This window comes from Camelus bactrianus, chromosome 1, assembly GCF_048773025.1.
Source record: "Camelus bactrianus isolate YW-2024 breed Bactrian camel chromosome 1, ASM4877302v1, whole genome shotgun sequence".
Lineage (NCBI taxonomy): Eukaryota > Metazoa > Chordata > Mammalia > Artiodactyla > Camelidae > Camelus > Camelus bactrianus.
The window spans coordinates 15,711,262-15,729,868 of NC_133539.1; the positions used below are offsets into that span (position 1 = coordinate 15,711,262).

General features: G+C 38.5%; 2 protein-coding genes across 3 annotated transcripts in view; one reads left to right on the plus strand and one right to left on the minus strand.

Moving 5' to 3' along the window:
* The window catches only part of CYYR1 (cysteine and tyrosine rich 1), a 98,751-nt gene that overhangs the window by 43,220 nt on the left and 36,924 nt on the right, over window positions 1-18,607 (plus strand).
* LOC105070277 (uncharacterized) overlaps window positions 14,953-18,607 on the minus strand; it is a 246,329-nt gene continuing 242,674 nt past the window's right edge. The window contains exon 9 of one of the 2 annotated variants that reach the window (XM_074360982.1): window positions 14,953-17,874. The gene's annotated coding sequence lies outside the window, so the exon portion shown is untranslated. The remainder of the gene's footprint in view (window positions 17,875-18,607) is intronic. The other variant, XM_074360986.1, reaches the window with a different exon arrangement.

Genomic DNA, 18,607 nt, shown 5'->3' on the forward strand with positions numbered 1-18,607 from the left:
TCCTCAGATAATGGCATGGGAATAAAGAAGAGGACAGATTCCAAATGTGTGTTGTAGGTAGAAACAATAGTAATAGGTTGGAGGAAGTTAGAAAAAGAAAACTTCTAGAGTGCAAGTTTTCTGGACTTCTGAAATAGAGGCAAAAGCAACTGTATTCATTTATTAATTCAACAAATTACCTTTTTATCAACAGCTTCCTATTTTCTTTTTTTTAATTTTTCTTTTGTTTATAAAACTATAATTGATTTACAATATTGCATTCCTTTCAGGTGTTCAGCTTCAGATTCTTTCCATTATAAATTATTACAAGATACTGGGTATAATTTCATGTGCTATATAGTAAATCCTTGTTGTTTATCTATTTTACATATAGTGGTGTGTATCTATTAATCCCATACTCCCAATTTATCCTTTCCCCTGTCCTTTCTTCTCTGGTAACCTGTAAGTTTGTTTTCTAGGTCTGTGAGTCTGTTTTGTAAATAAGTTGATTTGTATTTTTTTTTAGATTCCACATATATCCATGTTGCTGCAAATGGCAATATTTCATTCTTTTTTATGGCTGAGTAATATTCCATTGTGTGTACATATACTGCATCCTCTTTATTCATTAATCTGTTGGTGGACATTTAGGTAGCTTCTATATCTTGGCTAAGCAGTTTCCTATTTTTAATCTGTCTTCATCTTATCCACCAAAGTTAGATTTCTAAAATAATCCAGATTATACCTCTCTTTTTTCTTACCCTTTCAATACTTCCTCATCACCTTATATACATAATGTAGACACTTTGGATGGTCCCAAGCTCTTTGCAGTCTGGCCTCCCCTTCCCAGAATTCCCCTCAGGCAAGCCCCCTCCAAGCCTGTGTTCCCACTAAACTGAACATCCATACCTTCATTACTGTTGTTCTTTGTGTCCAGAAGAGTCTAGCTTTCCTCCTGTGCCTGGAAAAATTTACTCATCTTTCCAGCCCCAACAACCCCTGGCAGAATACAGTATTGATATAAACTAGGGATAACACTGCCCTTAAATTCACTTCCCTAATGGTGTTTTTCACAGTATATGATCATTAGCTGTGTCTTCATCTCTGCAGAGGAACTATGAGATTCTCATGGGCAGGAACCTGGTCATTTTCATCTTTTTTCATCATTATATCCCTCAGTGTATAGTCGATACTCAAAAATGTTGGCTGAGATAAATTAAGGTCTAATCCACTATAAAAATTGTAACAAGTAAAATAAAATATTTTCTCTAGAAAATCAAGATGTGAAAGCAAAAGGTCCATTTTGATCAAAACACAACTAAATTTTTTGAGGAATCCAATTGTTCATAAATTGAGAGAGTGTTCTCTTGATATATCAATAACTTTTTAAAAATACTGTTAGTGTATTTTTCTAAGTCAGTGTTCCTTGAGTTCTTTTTCTGAGGGAGAGTGCCAGCACAGGTGCCTTTGAGATTGTGATCAAAACTGTTGGACCATCTAACAGATTCATATCAGTGCACAACTTTGCAAATAATTTTAGAGGTTTCCAGGCCCATTAAATCCCACTCTTCTGTAAGCTTTTTAAAAATAACATGCAGTAAATATTCTTAATAGTTGGAATAGTGCCTACATTGTCAGTTGTTATTCTACAATTCTCACAGTGTAGGTGTCTAATACTGTGGTTGGTTTTAATGTGCTAACAAAGAACGGTGAAATCTTTGTCTTAGATGACATGTAACTTTGACAGAAGACCGCATAGAACAATACAAACATCAATGTTCAACTCTTGGTGGATTTTCACTTCAGATAAAATTCATCTGTACCATGACGACAGTTGTACAGTGATGACAGGGTGACTTCAATCCGTAGCCCTGCAGAGCCTTTCCTGCGGGACAAAACAGCTAACAAGCAGCTCCAAAAAAAAGAAGAAGAAGAAAAAAAAAAATACATTATCTATGCTACCACAGCCTACAAAAGAAATGTATATAATTTCTTCCTAAACCTGAGCAAATATTTTATTCTGTCTCTTCACATTTTCTTCCTTGAAATATGATGGTCCTGTCTTTGGCTGGGAGGTGATGTCGCAGATGAGGTATGTGGTGGGTATACTGGAATGCAGACCATGCATCCTGGATCCGATGAAACGAGAATTTGTGGATCTTTCTCTTTGGAATGAGATATGCTCAAGCGTGCAATAAAGGTAGCAGTCTATCAGGGATTCTTTTTTTTTTTTTTAAGGATGGAAATTTCATTACTTGGTCAAAATTAGAACAAATTGAAGGAGGCCATTATTTGTTATTATTGATTGATGTGAATTTGAAAATTCCTTTCAGATAAGTTAATCCTGATGGCTTTTATTGGACATTGTTAGTGAATTCAGTGCCCTTTCAGTGTACCACCTGTTTACAAAATTTAAGAATTAAGAGAATCCCTGAGTTTATCCCCAGATGAAAACTTTTTGGCAGAGCTGTATCTGTAACCGGAGTTCTTTGGTGTATGTAGTATAAAGCAATTTCAGTCTGGGCTAGAGGGCATGACAGGTTAATTTGTGGGGGGAACAAGTTTGCTGACTTAACCTTTTAAAAATACCTCTCACCTAGGTTCTTGCTCTCACCTCCTACTTCATCTCCCTACTTCACTCCTGGCAGCCTCTTCTCAGCCCAGCAACCAGAGTGACTCCTTTCAGAAACCCAGAGTTGAATCCTGTCACTCCTCTGCTCAAAACCCTTCAGCAGCTCCCCATTTTCATGCAGAATAAGAGCCAAAGTCCAAAAGGGGGAGGGTATAGCTCAGTGATAGAGTGTGTGCTTGGCATGCACAAGATCCTGGGTTCAATGCCCATTATCTCCATTGAAGACAAATAAATAGAAACCTAATTACCTCCCACCCCAAATTTTAAAAAATTAATTATTTTTTTAAAAGAGAGCCAAAGTCCTTACATTGCTTACAAGCCCCTCCATGACCCAGACTCTTAACCTCTGACCTCACCTCCTACCACTTTGTCACTTCTCTGTACATGGACTTCCTTTCTTAAATCTACGAGATGTGCCTTCAGCTCCTGCTCTGGCTGTGCCATCTGCCTGGAATGCTCTTACCCAGCCATCTTGGCTAATTCCTTCACCATTTTCAAGTCTTTGTACCTCAGTTCACCTGCATCCTTTCCCTTGATCCTCCTTATCTTGCTGAGTTCCTCTTTTATTCCTTATAGAATTTAATACCTCTGCCAGCATTTATTCTTTAATTATGTATTATGTTTATTGTCTCTCCCCCCTCCCTCCAGAATGTAGTATCTCCAAGGACAAGTATCTTACTTGATAATTATTCCAAATATCTAAAATAGTACTTGACACACAGTAGGTTCTCAGTAAATACTTGTTGAATCAAACGAATGAATGGATAGACTGTACAGCTCACGTTTTACATATTAATTCATTCTGAGGGTACAAAAATGAATAAGACATGATCCTGTCCCAAAATGAAATGACATTACCTCTAACCTTAGGAACTATATTGAAATGTTTGCCATTGATCACAGACAGTCCTGAGTGATAGAGCAGGGATGGCACTACCAAACCTATTCAACTTCGGGGGAAAAGACATCTGTGGCAAGCATTTCAGGGACACTCCAATAATGTACATTATTGCCAATTTTTTAAACTCAGAGTGATAACACTGTTCCTGGGCCTTTTCCCTTTCTTAGGGTAGTCGATTGGCAAGGAAGTAAATTGAACCATTGGTCTGTGTATCAGAAGGCCAGGGCTTTAGGCAGAGAGCACTCTGGGAGCCTTGAAAAGAATGGAGCTACAAGGAATAAAGTAGCATAATTTCTTCAGAGACTGAAGCAATAGATACAAGAAGTTAGTGTCCTGAACAACAGTGTCAGGGTCTAAGTCTGGGTCTCAGATGGTTGCAGATACATAGGAGCTGATTTCTGCTTTCATGCCCCAGACACTGTCTCAGCATTGCCCTACCAAATGCTCAGGGAGTGGTTCCACCCACATCTGAAATCAACCCTTCCTTCTTAAGGACCCGATGTCTTCATCATGGCTGTGTGCAGTGTAGAAGCTGAGACACACAGTTCAGGATGTTGTGGGCCTAGACATCAGGGCCATATGAGAGAAATGTCCGTATACCTCAGGTCACAGTCTGTTCCGGCTGTAGAGCAGAGCACCATAGACCAGGTGGCTTAAACAAACAACATTTAATTCTGACATTCTCACAGTTCTGGAAACCAGGAAGTCAAAGGCCAGTCAGCGTGATTGGGCTCTCGGTCAGGGCTCTTCTCCTGTTTACAGACAGCTGCCTTCTTGCAGCAAAAAGGAGGGTGTGGCAGAGAGAGAGTCAGCTCTCTGGTCTCTTTTTGTAAGGGCACTAATCCCATCTTGGGGGCTCCACCCTCATGACCATATCTGAACCTTATTACCTACCAAGGGCCCCACCTCCAGATAGCATCACATTGCGATGAGGGCTTCACCATGTGGATTTTGAGGGAACACAAATATTAGTTCATAGCAGTCCCCAAGAAATATCAGTATATGCTTATTTAGAAATCTTCTAGGGTCTCTTAAATGCTTAATGAAGAATTGTCTGGTCTCCCCCTTCCCAAAACCCTTGACACACCTCTGCCAATGTATCTAATTCCTTATTTGTCTCTCTTTAGACAAAAGACTAAAGAGGAAAATATTTTCTATAAACTTAGTTTACCTAATTGATGAATACATTTTCTGCTGCATTTTTCCTCCAGTTGCAAGCCACTTCTGGGAAATAATTAGGTTTATCTGACAGCATATTTGAAAGATTAGAAGTAATACCATATTAAAACTGCATATAATAATATGAAAAGTAAAAAATAGATTCTAGAAGGAATAGGTTCAGATAATCTTAGTATAAGGTGTTCTGTTTCTTCCTGATAATTCACTTTATTGGTAGGTACATTTTTTTAGCCTTGATTATAGTCAGAATTATAATTGGATAGATTATTCTAGTGAATTCTTAAATCCTGGCTAAACATTTCTTTTGTTATTCCCCAGAATCCCTTCATTACTTACTATCTTATAGAATAATTTTAAGTTAAGCAAAGAATTTTGAAGCAAATATCCCCTAAAGTACATAACATTTCCTAGAAGCCACTAAGTGGCTTTATGTTTGACCATTGCTATACTTAATATACACAGCTACTATTGTCTATTTACAGAGATAATTAAAACTAATTATATTTGGGGAAGTCTCTGTAAACCTATCAAAACTAGGAAATTTATCATCCAGCAGTCCATTAGTTTGATATTCTGCCATCAAAATTTTTAAGGTGCAATTTTCAGAAGAATGTATTTTGTATTTTTAGTGTTAATAATGGTGAATTTTCTTGTAGTCGCTGCAAGTGCAAGATTATTTCTTCATATTTTAGTACCCTTTAATAAACACATTAATATTTGTCAAATAAGAAGTCTCTCTTAATATGCTTTTCAAATGTCCTATGTATAACTTTTGCTCTCTAATCCAAATTGGCTATCAGAGGGCCTCTGTGACCTATTGGAGTGTCACAATGAGGTAAATTATGTAGTAAAAGAAATTATGCAGTTATTTAAATAGAACCTCTGGGGAAAATACATGATCGTAAGATGCAAATTAGTATATTCCATTAAAGACTTTGAAAAACAGATTGTATGCCCATAGGCTTGTACATGTACTGGGAGTAGAATGCATTTTTAGACTCACAGCCTCACATAGACTTTGCAAGTGATATAAAACAAAGCGCCATGGTCTAGCTTCAATGCCAGCTTCTTCCATTTCATACTACTGCTTCATTCTAAAGAATTCCAGTGGCCAGAAAGAACTGTATTAGCTGGAAAGAACCAAGTCAGAAATAAGGGGGTGAAGGAAAGTTCTCTTGGTAGAATTGCCCACATAGAAAAGCCTAAGAAAATAAAACTTTGTTTATACATTATTCTTTAGGATATACATGTATATTTTTTAACACTTCTTTTGTGTGACTGCCACTATAAGGTACTATGGGGAATAAGATTTGTATAAACTCTTAAGTCTGTAGAGTTTATAGTAGGCACACAAGTATTATTTCGGGTCAAATATAGAACCATCTAAATAATATAGAAAAATGCTGTAAGAATGCAGGAAAGAGAGTGCGAGATCATTTCTGAATAAAGAGATGAGAGTAGGTTTTATTGGGGAGGCAACATTTAACACAGAGGAAACAAGGCCTACAACAGTTGATTGGCAAACAGTAAGAAGCCCAAGAGGAGCGAACAAAATAAAACAATCCTGGACAGGAAGTGTAAACTAGTCTGTGAAAGGCTTGGATAGCCGGAAATCCAAAGTAACCAGAAACCTAGAGCAACCAGTATGGTCCTAGATTACTTGCTGCGCCTGTTGTTACGTGGGACACAGAATCCACGAGCTGTGAGTTCAGTGGGCCAGCATTAAAACAGACAAAAGCCATCTTATTTATTAGGAAAAAGCTACAGAAGACATGGGGGGAAAGATTAGGATTATCACACTTACCACGTTGAATTGTAAAAAGACTGTCCTTCGTAATTTTTCTGTCTTCATCGTACATTTAATAAACATTTACTTGAGAGGCATGACGTAGTGGTGGGGGAACTGGTCTGGGTTCACTTAGATCTGCCATCAAATTTCAGGTCCCCTAATTGCTTATCATCTTTCTGAGCCACCATTTCTTCATCTGTAAAATGGGGAGAATGCTGCTCCCTTGCAGAGCTCCTGTGCGTATTAAATGAGATATTGTAAGCAAAAGCTTTCTCACAGGGCCAGGGGTGTGGTTAGTGCTTAAAAGAAGTTAGTTCCCTCTCACCCTTTCCAGGCTCTGCTCTGTCCCTTGCTGTGCCTCTTGTCTTCCCCCAGAGCTAGGGCCACTTATCCTTTTGTATAGGTTTTTCTGCTTCAAAGATCCTAGAATTAAGTCTTAATTTAAGAAGAAGGAATGGAAGTAGCTCCTATCCAATATTTGGGACTGAAGTTAGTCACCTTCTGGGTAGGAGTTCATCTCTGATCTGGAGTGTTGTTTCTGTCTTTGGCCTTTGACCCAGTCACCTCCTCAGAACCCCCGTCTTTCTAAGACCGAGCCTCTATCTTCTTGCCAAAAACTCCACAGCCCCCACTTTGCCTCCTTTTCTGTTGGCTCTGCTGCCCTGGACTCTGGTCTGGTTAATGGAATCTTGCTCCTTATAATGAATGTCACCCATGTTGAGGGCCTGACTGGTATTTATTCAGTGTATCACCTGCTTCTGGATTGGGTCCTGGGCTGGTGCCCATCAAAGCTCTCGTTTGTTTTTTATGGAACTGAGCCATCACTCCCCACAGAGCTTTATTAGAGCACTGACTTGGGTCTTTTTCCACACCACTGGTATTTCCCTTGGACCCTGTAACTAAGGAAGTATGTGATTGCGTGTATACTCAGCCCTGGCATGGTTCCTGGCACAAGTCCTAGGTCTGCAAGGATCTGTACCAGGCCTGTCCACATCTGCGTCATTCTTAAAGGTACAAAGATGAGTGCAGCGAGTCTTGTACTTACGGATCAGATGCTAATAGAGTAGGGGAAACGAGACAAGCGCTTGACGAAGTACAGTGCCAGGCAGGACATGGTAGGTGTGCAGGGAAGGTCAAAACACTGTGTGAGTTCCGAAGCAAGAAATCACATTAGTTTGACACATTTCTGAACTGGCACGTTGAAAACGACATTTGAGCTGAGCTTTCAGTGTTAGGTATCAACAGACACATATAGGAGAACATGCAGCTACAACAGAGAAGCAACAGACACAGACACAGGGTAGTGAGGAAAGAATAAGCACTGGATGTGAAGGCAAGAGAGCATCTGGTCTGGGTCTAGGTTATGGAAACTCCTGAAATGCCTGACTGGGGAGAAAACACTCAACATGATGAGTGTCAGAGATCAGGGCTGTGGTGTCCAGCCACACGCGCTATAACTCCACGAGGTCCCATCCTTGCACCCTGGGGGCTGACAAACTTTTTTATTTGGCCAGACAGTAAATAGTTTAAGCTTTGCAGGCCATGTCGTCTGTGTGGCAGCTACTGAACTCTGCCTTTCTCGCTCAAGAGAAGGCACAGACAATATATAAACAAATGAGCCTGGATGTGTTCTGATAAAACTTTATTATGGACACTGAAATTTGAATTTCACAAAATATTATTCTTTTTTTTTTCAACCATTTCAAAGTAAAAAAAAAAAAAATCTTATTTAATTCTTAGGCTATACAAAAATAGACATCAGGTCAGGTTTGACCCCTAGGTTACAGTTTGCTGACCTCAATATAGATTCAATGTGAATAATACTCCTGGAATTATAAGACACAAGAGCCATGGTGGAAGGCCATTGATGGTGTTTATTAAAGACAAGAGGATATTGTCAAAGCTAGATAAGAAATAGAATAGTGATAAATGAGATTGAGATAAGAGGCCAGTTGTGAGTCTGCTGTCATAGTTCAAGCTGTGTGTGTGTGTTTGTATGAACGTGTGTGCACATACACTATTTTTGACACATTTTTGAACTGCCATGTAGAAAGTGACATTTGACCTGGACTTTGTTTTTCTACACTCTCTATTCAAAGACGACTATACAGTGTGTGACCATCAACTTGGCACTGCGACCAGCTCCCCGAATGTCTTTTGTAAAAGAGAGCGGCTGAAGTGTCTAAAGAGAATAAAAGGAGAAAAGCAGTCATTCTCAAGGTTGTAACAGTGGGGGAGGAGGGGGACCCACACCCTTGAGTCAAAGCAGTAGTGTCAGTTGTCAGCAAGAGGAAACAAAGGAGCTTTCACTGTGATAACCTGGTCCTGTTTTATCAAAACATCTGACAAAACTCACTGCGCCTTCTGTTACTCTCCGTTTGAAAAGCCAGCGCTTGGGCATATGTCAGAAATCTTGGTTCAGTGACCTTCTGCTTCAGAAAGCTTTATCTCATTGTAGAGATGCTGCCCGCGTTCCAGCACGTGGCTGTGGGGATCTATTTGTGGCTGGCCTGATTGGATCCCTCTTCTTTTGTTCATCACAGCGGAGTCATGTAGGCCAATGACTAGGCAGGAAAACCCCATGGCAAGGTTCAATTAGGAAATTCTCTGAGGGACGTTTGTGTGTTAGTTACCTTAATACTGAATGGTTTATGCTCTTTAGTATTCTAGGATCGCCTTCTGTGATCTTTTACAAAATAGTAAGGATGCTCCTAATGTGGAGTATCTGTGTGCACAGTACTGTTACTAGCAGCAAGAAACATCTTCTGAACTAGAATAATGGGTGGAAGGTGTACCTAGGCAAAAATCTGCTTAATATGGGAAATACTTTTCTATCCGCTACAGATACATCCAAATGGGACAAACCTTGTTGACAGTAAATGGGATGGTAAGTTAATAAGTTCCCCTTAGGGACAATTTGTTGTTAATTTGGCAGGGAACTGGGACGGGTGGCTTAGACTCATCCTACCTTAATGTTGTAGGATTCCACTGAGTTTTCCAGAGCACCCAAAGCATATTTTATTAGTAGAATCCACATCTTTGAGTATTTTGCATTAAATGTATTTAAAAGGTTATGTTTGTTATTTATCAGATTTCTTTGAATACAGAAAATGGACAGATAGGATATCATTATTATCATTATTACCATTTTATCATCATCAACGATTTTGAGGGATGAACAAAATAATTATGTATAAATTCAGTATCTTTTTGAAGTCTGACAATACATGTACTCATAAATTACTCAAATCTACAAAAATTGATATTAAAAGATTTTGATAAATCCTTAAAAAAACATTCCAGTGAGGTTTTTCAAATAGCTGACAATTGGTCAGTATTACACCTTATCCTTAAAAATCAGTCCTTGGACCATAGGGTTGATGTCACTGCACAATAGCTGGGCTCAGGAGGACTGAGAACAGAGCTTAAGATACCACACAAGCTGCCAATATTAGATTCACCCACTCTGTAAGGCAATGATAACACAGAGTCTGCAATCTCATGCTTTTTGTGTTTTTTAATGTTTGCTAAATATCTGAATGTCCTTGGCACTTTTTTCATGCCTCATGCACAGAAAATACACCAATGCTAATATATAAACACCCTTACTTCACTGCTTAGGTATCACGGCTGTTAGACCAGAAGGTCTGGAAATGATACCGTTCTGTGTGGCTCTAACAGTGGGATAACTTTATCAGTGTTGATGTAAAACAGGAGTATAATTCATGTGATCTCATCCAGGCAGGCTTTCTGTTTCATACTGCATTATTTATGTACTTGCATTCGAGGTAGCCTAAATCTGGTAATTCTCTTTGCAGACACTTATATTAGTGACTCATAAAGTCCTCTGATGTAAGCAGGATGTGTATTATTTACCCAATTTTGTGGATTTGAAAACAGAGTCCCAGAGGTGATCAAGGCCACATCGATAGTGATTGGTTCAACCAGATTGTTACACCCAGCCCTGCTCAGTCTTATCCCTGTGCTTTCTCCATAGCATCACACTGCATCTTAAGTTCATTCCAAAGTTGGCTGCTGTGTAAACCTGAGGCGTGCCCTCCAGTGTCCCGGCGTTCTCTCCTTCCAGGGCACTTAGAAGACTATACTTCCCAGCTTATAGTCAGTGGGACCATGGACTAGCACTGACCATTGGACCATAAGTAGAACTTCTGCCTGGGTTTGGTAGAAGCCTCTGTGGGTCCTTCCAACTTTCCCCCTCCCGCTTTGGTGGCAGACATGGAGGCCACGTGTGAAGGGAGTGGAGCTATAAGATGCAGAGCCTGAAGCACTGCCTGGAGGAGAGCTGTCCTGGTGAGTCACCTGATTTAAGCAGACTCCAGTTGAGGAAGAAATAAACTTTCTCATTTAGGCCACTGAAATTTTGGGCTTATTTGTCACAACAGCATAAGCTCAGCCTATACTAACACAGCTCATCTAGATCTTTTCCACAGCTCCTATCAGCACTTTACCATTACATCCCAGCACACCATGATCTCCAGGTAAGATGCTTAAAGTAAATGCAAAAACTACTCTTTGGTGCTATGGAGAAAATAAGGCAGGAGAAGGTGATAGGGATTGGTTAAGGTTTAGGTGCCTTTAGGTGTTTGCGTCGAGTGGTCAAGGAAGGACTCACTTAAAAGATAACATTTGACCAATGACTCAAAGCCATGTAGACATCTACAGGAAATACATTCCAGGCTACGGGAGTATCTGATGCTTGAAAATGAACAGAGGCCGGTGTAGCTGAAATACAGTGACTGGAGGAGGAGGACAGTTATGAAGAATGGAATTAGAGAGAAAAAGGGAAAGAAGTACATTACGGAGGGCATTGTAGGCCCTTGTAAGGGCATTAGCTCTGACTGAGTGAATTGGAAGCCGCTGGAAAGTGTGGGCCAGCGGAGCGACATGGCTTGATTTATAGTTTTAAAGAATTGTTTTCTAAAAGCATACTTATGACACTAAAGTTACTTACAATAGATGCTGCTGCTGCAACAAATCCTAGCTTCACTCGTGTGTCATTTTGATCCTTGAGTAATCCTCACCAAGCCAATAACTGGTGGTATTAACTTACAGTGTAAACTACAGTGATGACAATCAGAGTTCCATCTAAGGTTCCCAACAGTTGGTTGCAGTGCCCTGATTTGAAACACTGCCATAAAGCTATCAAAGAAATCCTTGCAAGAGTCTTTCTTCTCCTCCACCTGCACTGTAAATCATCAAAAATAGTTGGATATAATTTCATAGCATATGAAACCAGCACTTGGAATATCCTACACAGTGAATGCATTGATCGCAGAAACTGATTACTTTGTCATCTCTACCTGGATGCCCAAAGCATACCTTTGGCTCAGTATCTCCAAAAATAAAATCATTCCCCGTCTACCTACTCCAGACATTGTGTCCACTGTATTCTTGTTCCTAGTTCAGAAAACCCCCATTACCACAGTAGCTCAAGTCAGAAAATCCCAAAGATTGGTAACCATCTCTAAAAGTTCTTTCTCCTACACGCCTTTCAAATCCACCCTTTCTGCCTTTTGTCTTCCAACACAGCTTCTAATCTAGCCCTCATTCCCTCTCAGGTGAACTGCTGGAGCAGCTCCTGATGGGTCTCTCAGGCTCCATTCTTTCACTGCACACTGCTAAGGGAGCATCTTCCTAAAGCACAGATCTCACTGTGGCATCCCCACCCTCCCTGTAAATAGTGAGCTAAACTCTCTGGACTGAAATCCCTGACCATCGAGTTTCTGCCTGCATTTTTAGCTACATCTCTTGCCGCATCCAGATCACAGTTTTTGCTGCGGCCACAGAACACTGTTTGTTTTTTTCCAAACATCATTAGCTATTTCACACATCTGTGACCTTGCGTATGCCCTTTGCTGGAATATTTCTTCACCTTGTCTAACTGCAGAATTGCTCCTGCTTTCAGCTTCTGCTTTAAAGTTATACCATTTCTGAAGTCTTCCCTGATGTCCCCTCCAGGGCCCTTCACATGCAACTTTTTTCCAGTGGTGACCTTGAGCTTTCTTCTGTCACCCCCACAAGACAACTCTTTGCATGCCAAGCCTCTAAGACAGAAGCATAGTAGATACATAGTAGGTGTTCAGTCGGTTGAATGAATTAATACTCTGAAATACCGTTCTGGCTCTGTTGCCTGGCATTAACATAATGAAGAGGGTGTCACATCTGTATCCTGACACCCATCCCATGATACTCAGTGGGTAAAAAGTGGCATTGTTTTGTAACATCTTTTGTAGGGGAAATTGCAGTAATTTTTTTCAACAGTTTGTTGGGAAAGTTGAACAAATTTGAATATTGAACTTGTTCTTTCTTACTCAGGTTTTTGGTTGTTTTTTTTTTTTTTTTTTGGCATTTTATTGCTCCAGATTGATTTATCTTTGTAATTCTTCTTTGGCTTGTAGCCATTGTTATTAAATGATTACCATTCTTCTTAGAGCTGACCTCATTTTCTTGTTCACTGGATACTTTGGTTATGAAAAGAAAACCCGTTGAGAAAAATCAGCCAGGTTTCTTGGTGCATATGGGGATCTGAATTCTGAAATTTGTGTAAAAATGAAGTTTTATTTAAGAGAGTAGCTATTCTAAAATGAATAATCAAATAATGGCAAAAGCAAAGATGTCTGATTTTTTTTTTAAAGAAATTACGTTCCAGTGATACAGTGTTGTTGAGTATTTATACTTGACTCTTTTTTTCCCTTATTACAGGACAGCATATGTTCTGAGCTGGAACATTGCTGTTTTTGCTTCATCAACTTGAAACCCCTTTCGAGTCAGCATAAGGCATGTTTGGTTGAATACTGCAATAATATGCGGTTATAACTGGTGGCTGAGTCATCGGTTTTTAAGGGATTGGTACTGTAAAGAGCTGAGTCATATGTCTTGTGTCAAAATTGAGTGTGAATTTTAAAGTCAAAAGTAAAATGAACCCTTGAGCATACTCAAGTGAAAAATCACAGCCACCTGTGGGCTGAGGGTTTTCATAGCTACTGTTTGATTTTTTTTTTCCAAGCTGCATTCTTACGCTCTTTGTATTTTCATGCAGCAAATGGAAAAATCCAGGCTCCAAGCTCACCATCACTGTTACGAAAAGGATGATGTTAGAAATGATTCCAGTTTCTCTGTGATCTGCTATAAATCTTGATCTTCTGCTTCTTAAGAGCTTCATTTGCTTACAGAGTATTCAGTGGTCGAGTGCTCAAATGAGGGGCCAAGGTCATTTTTAGCAAGTGTGCAACCACCGAGATTGGGTAGAGAGCCTACAGAGGTCCATGCACTTCTGGGGCCTGTTTATCTTCCCTACCATGGAAGGAGCCACAGCACGGGCAGCTAGGCCAGGCATCTAGGGTATAAGATTCAGGGCAGAGTAGACATGGATAAAAGGACACAGAGAGCTGCTTCAGGCCAAAAATAACACCGGACTCATTCTTCTGTTATATCGTAACTCAGTTCTGAAAATGGAACCAGGAAATCTAGAGTGTACCTACAACTGTGGTTCACCTTCAGATCTTTTTATTGTTGTTGTTAATTCTGGTGGGGGAAGGGAGGTAATCAGATTTTTGTTTATTTATTTATTTTTTGGTGGAGGCTCTGAGGATTGAAACCAGGACCTTGTGCATGCTAGGCATGCCTCTGCTGCTAGGCTATACCCTCCTCCCGTACCCCCCACCTTCAGGTCTTCTTAAAGCTCATTTTCTCTGTCTTCTTGGCCCAGGATGTTTTGGAAAACACAATGCAATGATGGTTAAGAAAATAGTATTTATAGGGTGTGTGAATCAAAAAAATGCAGTGAAACATCATTTACATAAAAGTGGAGGGAAAGCCCTTTAAATGTCAGAAGGATATTGTAGTTCATAAGCCATTCGTGTTTGGAGATTACACAGTATAATGGATTAATTAGATTAGGGGCATGTTAATGATAGGATGACTGTAGGTTAGAGGCAAGGTGATGCAGAATATGAGTAAAGCCACGGCAATGGGTTAGGAGTCAAGTCTAGCTAGGGAAGAGAATGAAGACTGAATTTCTGAAGGCTCCTTTGTTTAGGTTAGGAAGGAGATCTAAAGCGTCATGTCATCCACAAAGGAATGATTATCTTTGGGAGGTGGGCGGCTGTACTGACTGTGAATGGGCACACGGGGACTTACTGAGATGACGGGTGAGTTCTGTATGTTGGTGGGGTAGTGGTTACATGGTGTATGCATAAAAATCATAAAATTCATCCAGCAGCACATTTAGTATTTATGCACCTTACCTATGTAAATTTTACCTCAATAAAGAATGAACAAAGCTGAGATGGTGTAGAACTGGCCAGGACCTTGATTTTATACTTCTCCCGAGAATAAATAGTCCCTTAATGCAACCCTACCGCCATTTCTTCTCTCATATCTAATGTTTAATGAAAACCTTAAAGACCTCTTTTGGGTGGTGGGGCTTCAAGATGGCAGAGTAGAAGGATGCAGAGCTCACCCATTCCCAAGAATACATCAAAACTATGTCTGCCCATGGAACAATTCTCCCAGAATACCAAACAAACTTTGGCAGAATATCTCTTACAATTGGAACAACATGGTAAACCTCACAAAACCAGATAAACAACCAGTTTCTACTGTATATAGCACAGGAAACTATATTCAATATCTTGTAATAACCTATAATGAAAAAGAATATGAAAAGGAATATATGCATGTACATGTATGACTGAAACATTATGCTGTACACCAGAAATTGACACAACATTGTAAACTGACCATTAAAAAAAAATCTTTTTTGTTTGCTTTTAAAGTATGAACCTAGTTTCTTCCGAATGTGCTCTCCATGTGGTGCTGTGTAAACAATAAGATTCTTTCACTGTCTTAAGCAGCAGTTCATGATTGGCTGTGTGGCTCTGTGACTGCCCTGCAACTGTCTCAGAACTTTGTGATCATATTGGCTTTAGTCCAATTAATAAGAATGACAATAATAATAGCTCATGTTTATTAATCATTTATAATGTTGTAGACACTCTGTTTACATACATATTCATTTTTTTCTCAACAACCTTACGAGTTAGATACAATACATATTTGCATTTTTCTTACCAAAAAATTTGAAGTTCCATGAGGTTTAGCAGCCAGCGTATGATCACATTGTGCAATGTGGCAGAAATTTACAATGATCTGTTATCGAATCACAATCTTAAGCTCTCTGGGCTGTACCATGTCCCAGCAGCCTCCAAATTCTCATGCAGAAGCACATCTTTATTTCCATCTCAGGCTTTTATTGCTTTTTACATGCTTGGGGATAAAAAAAACTTTGGAGAAAATATCAATTCTAAATAAGTTACCCTACTTTGGTGACCGTGAGACACCATCTGGAAAACAAAATTTAATTAATAGCATCATGATCATAAAAGTTTAACCAACAGTGCCCATTTTTTTCTTTCCAATTTCATCTCCAAGTTGTGCATTTTAATTCACATAAATTTCCAGTTTACAGAATTTTTTTAAGCATGAACTATAAAAAAATATATTTTAACTATCTTTTGAAATGAAAGAATATAGCTTGAATACTTCCTTCTTAAACAGAGAATGCCTTGTACCATGTATTAATCTGTTCTTGATCCTTGGATATCATTAAGGTGTGCTAGGCTCTTAGACCCTACTCAGAATGTCCCAAGTTGATATGAAGTTTGGTTTTTTTGTTTGTTTGTTTGTTTGTTTTACTATTTATCTGTATTATTTTATTATATTCCAAAATTATTATCATTCTTTAGAAGGCATCCTGATTTTTTTAAAGTTTAAGGTGCACAGCATAATGACATGACATACATGTATATTGCAAAATGATTGCCACAATAAATTTAGTTAACATACATCACCTCATATAGTTACAAATTTCTTCCCTTGAGATGAGAACTTTTAGAACTTACTCTCTTAGCAACTTTCAAGTATACGATACAGCATTTTTAACTACAGCATCATATGTACATTATATTCTCTGTACTTATTTATCTTACAAATGCAAATTTATACCTTTTGACCACCTTCACCTATATTCCCCACCCCATCCCCTGCTTCTAGCAACCACAAATCTGATCTTTTTTTTCCATGAGTTTGGTTTTTTTTAGATTCCACATACAAGTGAGATTATAGGGTATTTGTCTTTCTCTGACTTATTTCACTTAGCCTAATGCCCTCAGGGTCTATCCATGTTGTTGCAAATGACAAAATTGCCATCTTTTTTATGACTGAATATGATTCCATTATACAGCCCATCTTCTTTCCCATTTTTCTGTCGATGTGTTGACGGATACCTAGGTCGTTTCCCTGTCTTGTTTGTTGTAAATTGTGCTACAGTGAACGCAGGGGTGCAAATGTCTTTTCAAAATAGTGATTTAATTTCCTTCAGATAAATTTCTAGAAGTGGAATTGCTGGTTCCTATGGTAGTTTTTTTTTAATTTTTTGAGAAGCCTCCATAGTGTTTTCCACAGTGGCTGCACCAAGGTGCAATCCCACCAGCAGTGCACAAGTGTTCCCCTTTCTCCACATTCTCAACAGCGTTTGTTGTCTCTTGTCATTTTGATGATAGCCATTCTAACAGGCGTGAAGGGATATCTCACTGTGGTTCTGACTTACATTTCCCTAATGGTAAGTGATGCTGAGCATCTTTTTATGTACCTGTTGGCAACTTGAATATCTTCTTTGGAAAAATGTCTATTCAGGTCCTTTGCCCACTTTTTAATTTAAGATATATATACACATTGCTATTGAGTTGTATAAGTTCTTTATATATTTTGGATATTAACCCATTATCAGCTATATAATTTGCAAATATTTTCTCTGACTCCATAGGCAGATTTTTCATTTTGTTGGGTTGTTTTTTTTTTGTGATACAGAATTTTTATAGCCGCATTTATTGTTCCTTTATTGTTGACTTTTCTCACAGTTGCCCTTATGCCATTTCATTGAACTTGCTGTTCAAAAGTCCCTTAAGCTGAAGAGCATGTTAATAGACAAATAATAGAGCTAAAAATACAGATATTCGAGCCTTTTAGAATAGTTTTGAAAATTAAAATAAATAAGCAATGTGGAGGGAAGAGGGCTGAAATTTTCTCTTTAAAAAAAATACAGATTTTATTTTTTATGTCCTACCTTCCTTTTGTATGGATTTGTAAAATTTAGAATTTTCTGACTTTTTTTTTCTCTCCTTTGCACACTATACTTTAGTTGTTATGACTACCTGAATGGATAATATCCACACAAATATTTTATTGTGATTTTTAAAAAAATGTTACTTGATCAGGAGCAAGCTCCCCATTAGAAGTCTTAAATCTCCAAGAGGCCAGTGTAGTGAATGTTTTTCAAGAGTGGTCTCCAGGCAACAGGATTCCAGGCAGATACTGCAGAGGACACAAAAGTGAACAGAAATAAGATGAGACAGTGAGTTGGGGAAAAGGAAGAATTCATAAAAAGTGGAGACATATTTGAGATATATATATATATATTTGAGATATATCAGAACATTCTAGTGTCTTGTAGAGAGGAGTTAAAGGGAAAAATTTTAACCCATAATTAATTTCTTAAATTAGAATATAGGCTTTTTTAGTTACTTATTCAGGACTTGTTTAAAAACATTTGAATTTTTATCAATAAAATGTAAAGTTCATTAACATGCTCTTACAATATAATTTTGGTTCAATACTGGATCATATGCCTCAAATTACTCTCTTCTTTTTTAAAGAATGAAATAAGTGGTTAAGGAAAGCCAGATTTAAATACTTGAAAGTAGGTCCCACCACTCAAGAGCAGACTCTAAATTATCTCACTAATATCCTAAATAAATGAAGTCCCTGAATATTTTCTCCTTCATAACAGTATCTCCAAATGCTTTCAATGGTGGTGAAATTACCCTACTGAAATTAGAATTAATGCCATAGAGACTGATTATTTTTGTGGACTGCAATGCAGCTCTAAAATTGAACCTTGTGAAAAAAAGAAAAAGCAAGATTAAGTCCATTATAAGTGCCACCCACTTTTATTTTCCTCTCCCATCTGCCTCCAGAATCAAGTATGAAATAGACACTTTGGACTAAACAGTGAATACACTCAGACCATATCTATAGGGAAGAATAT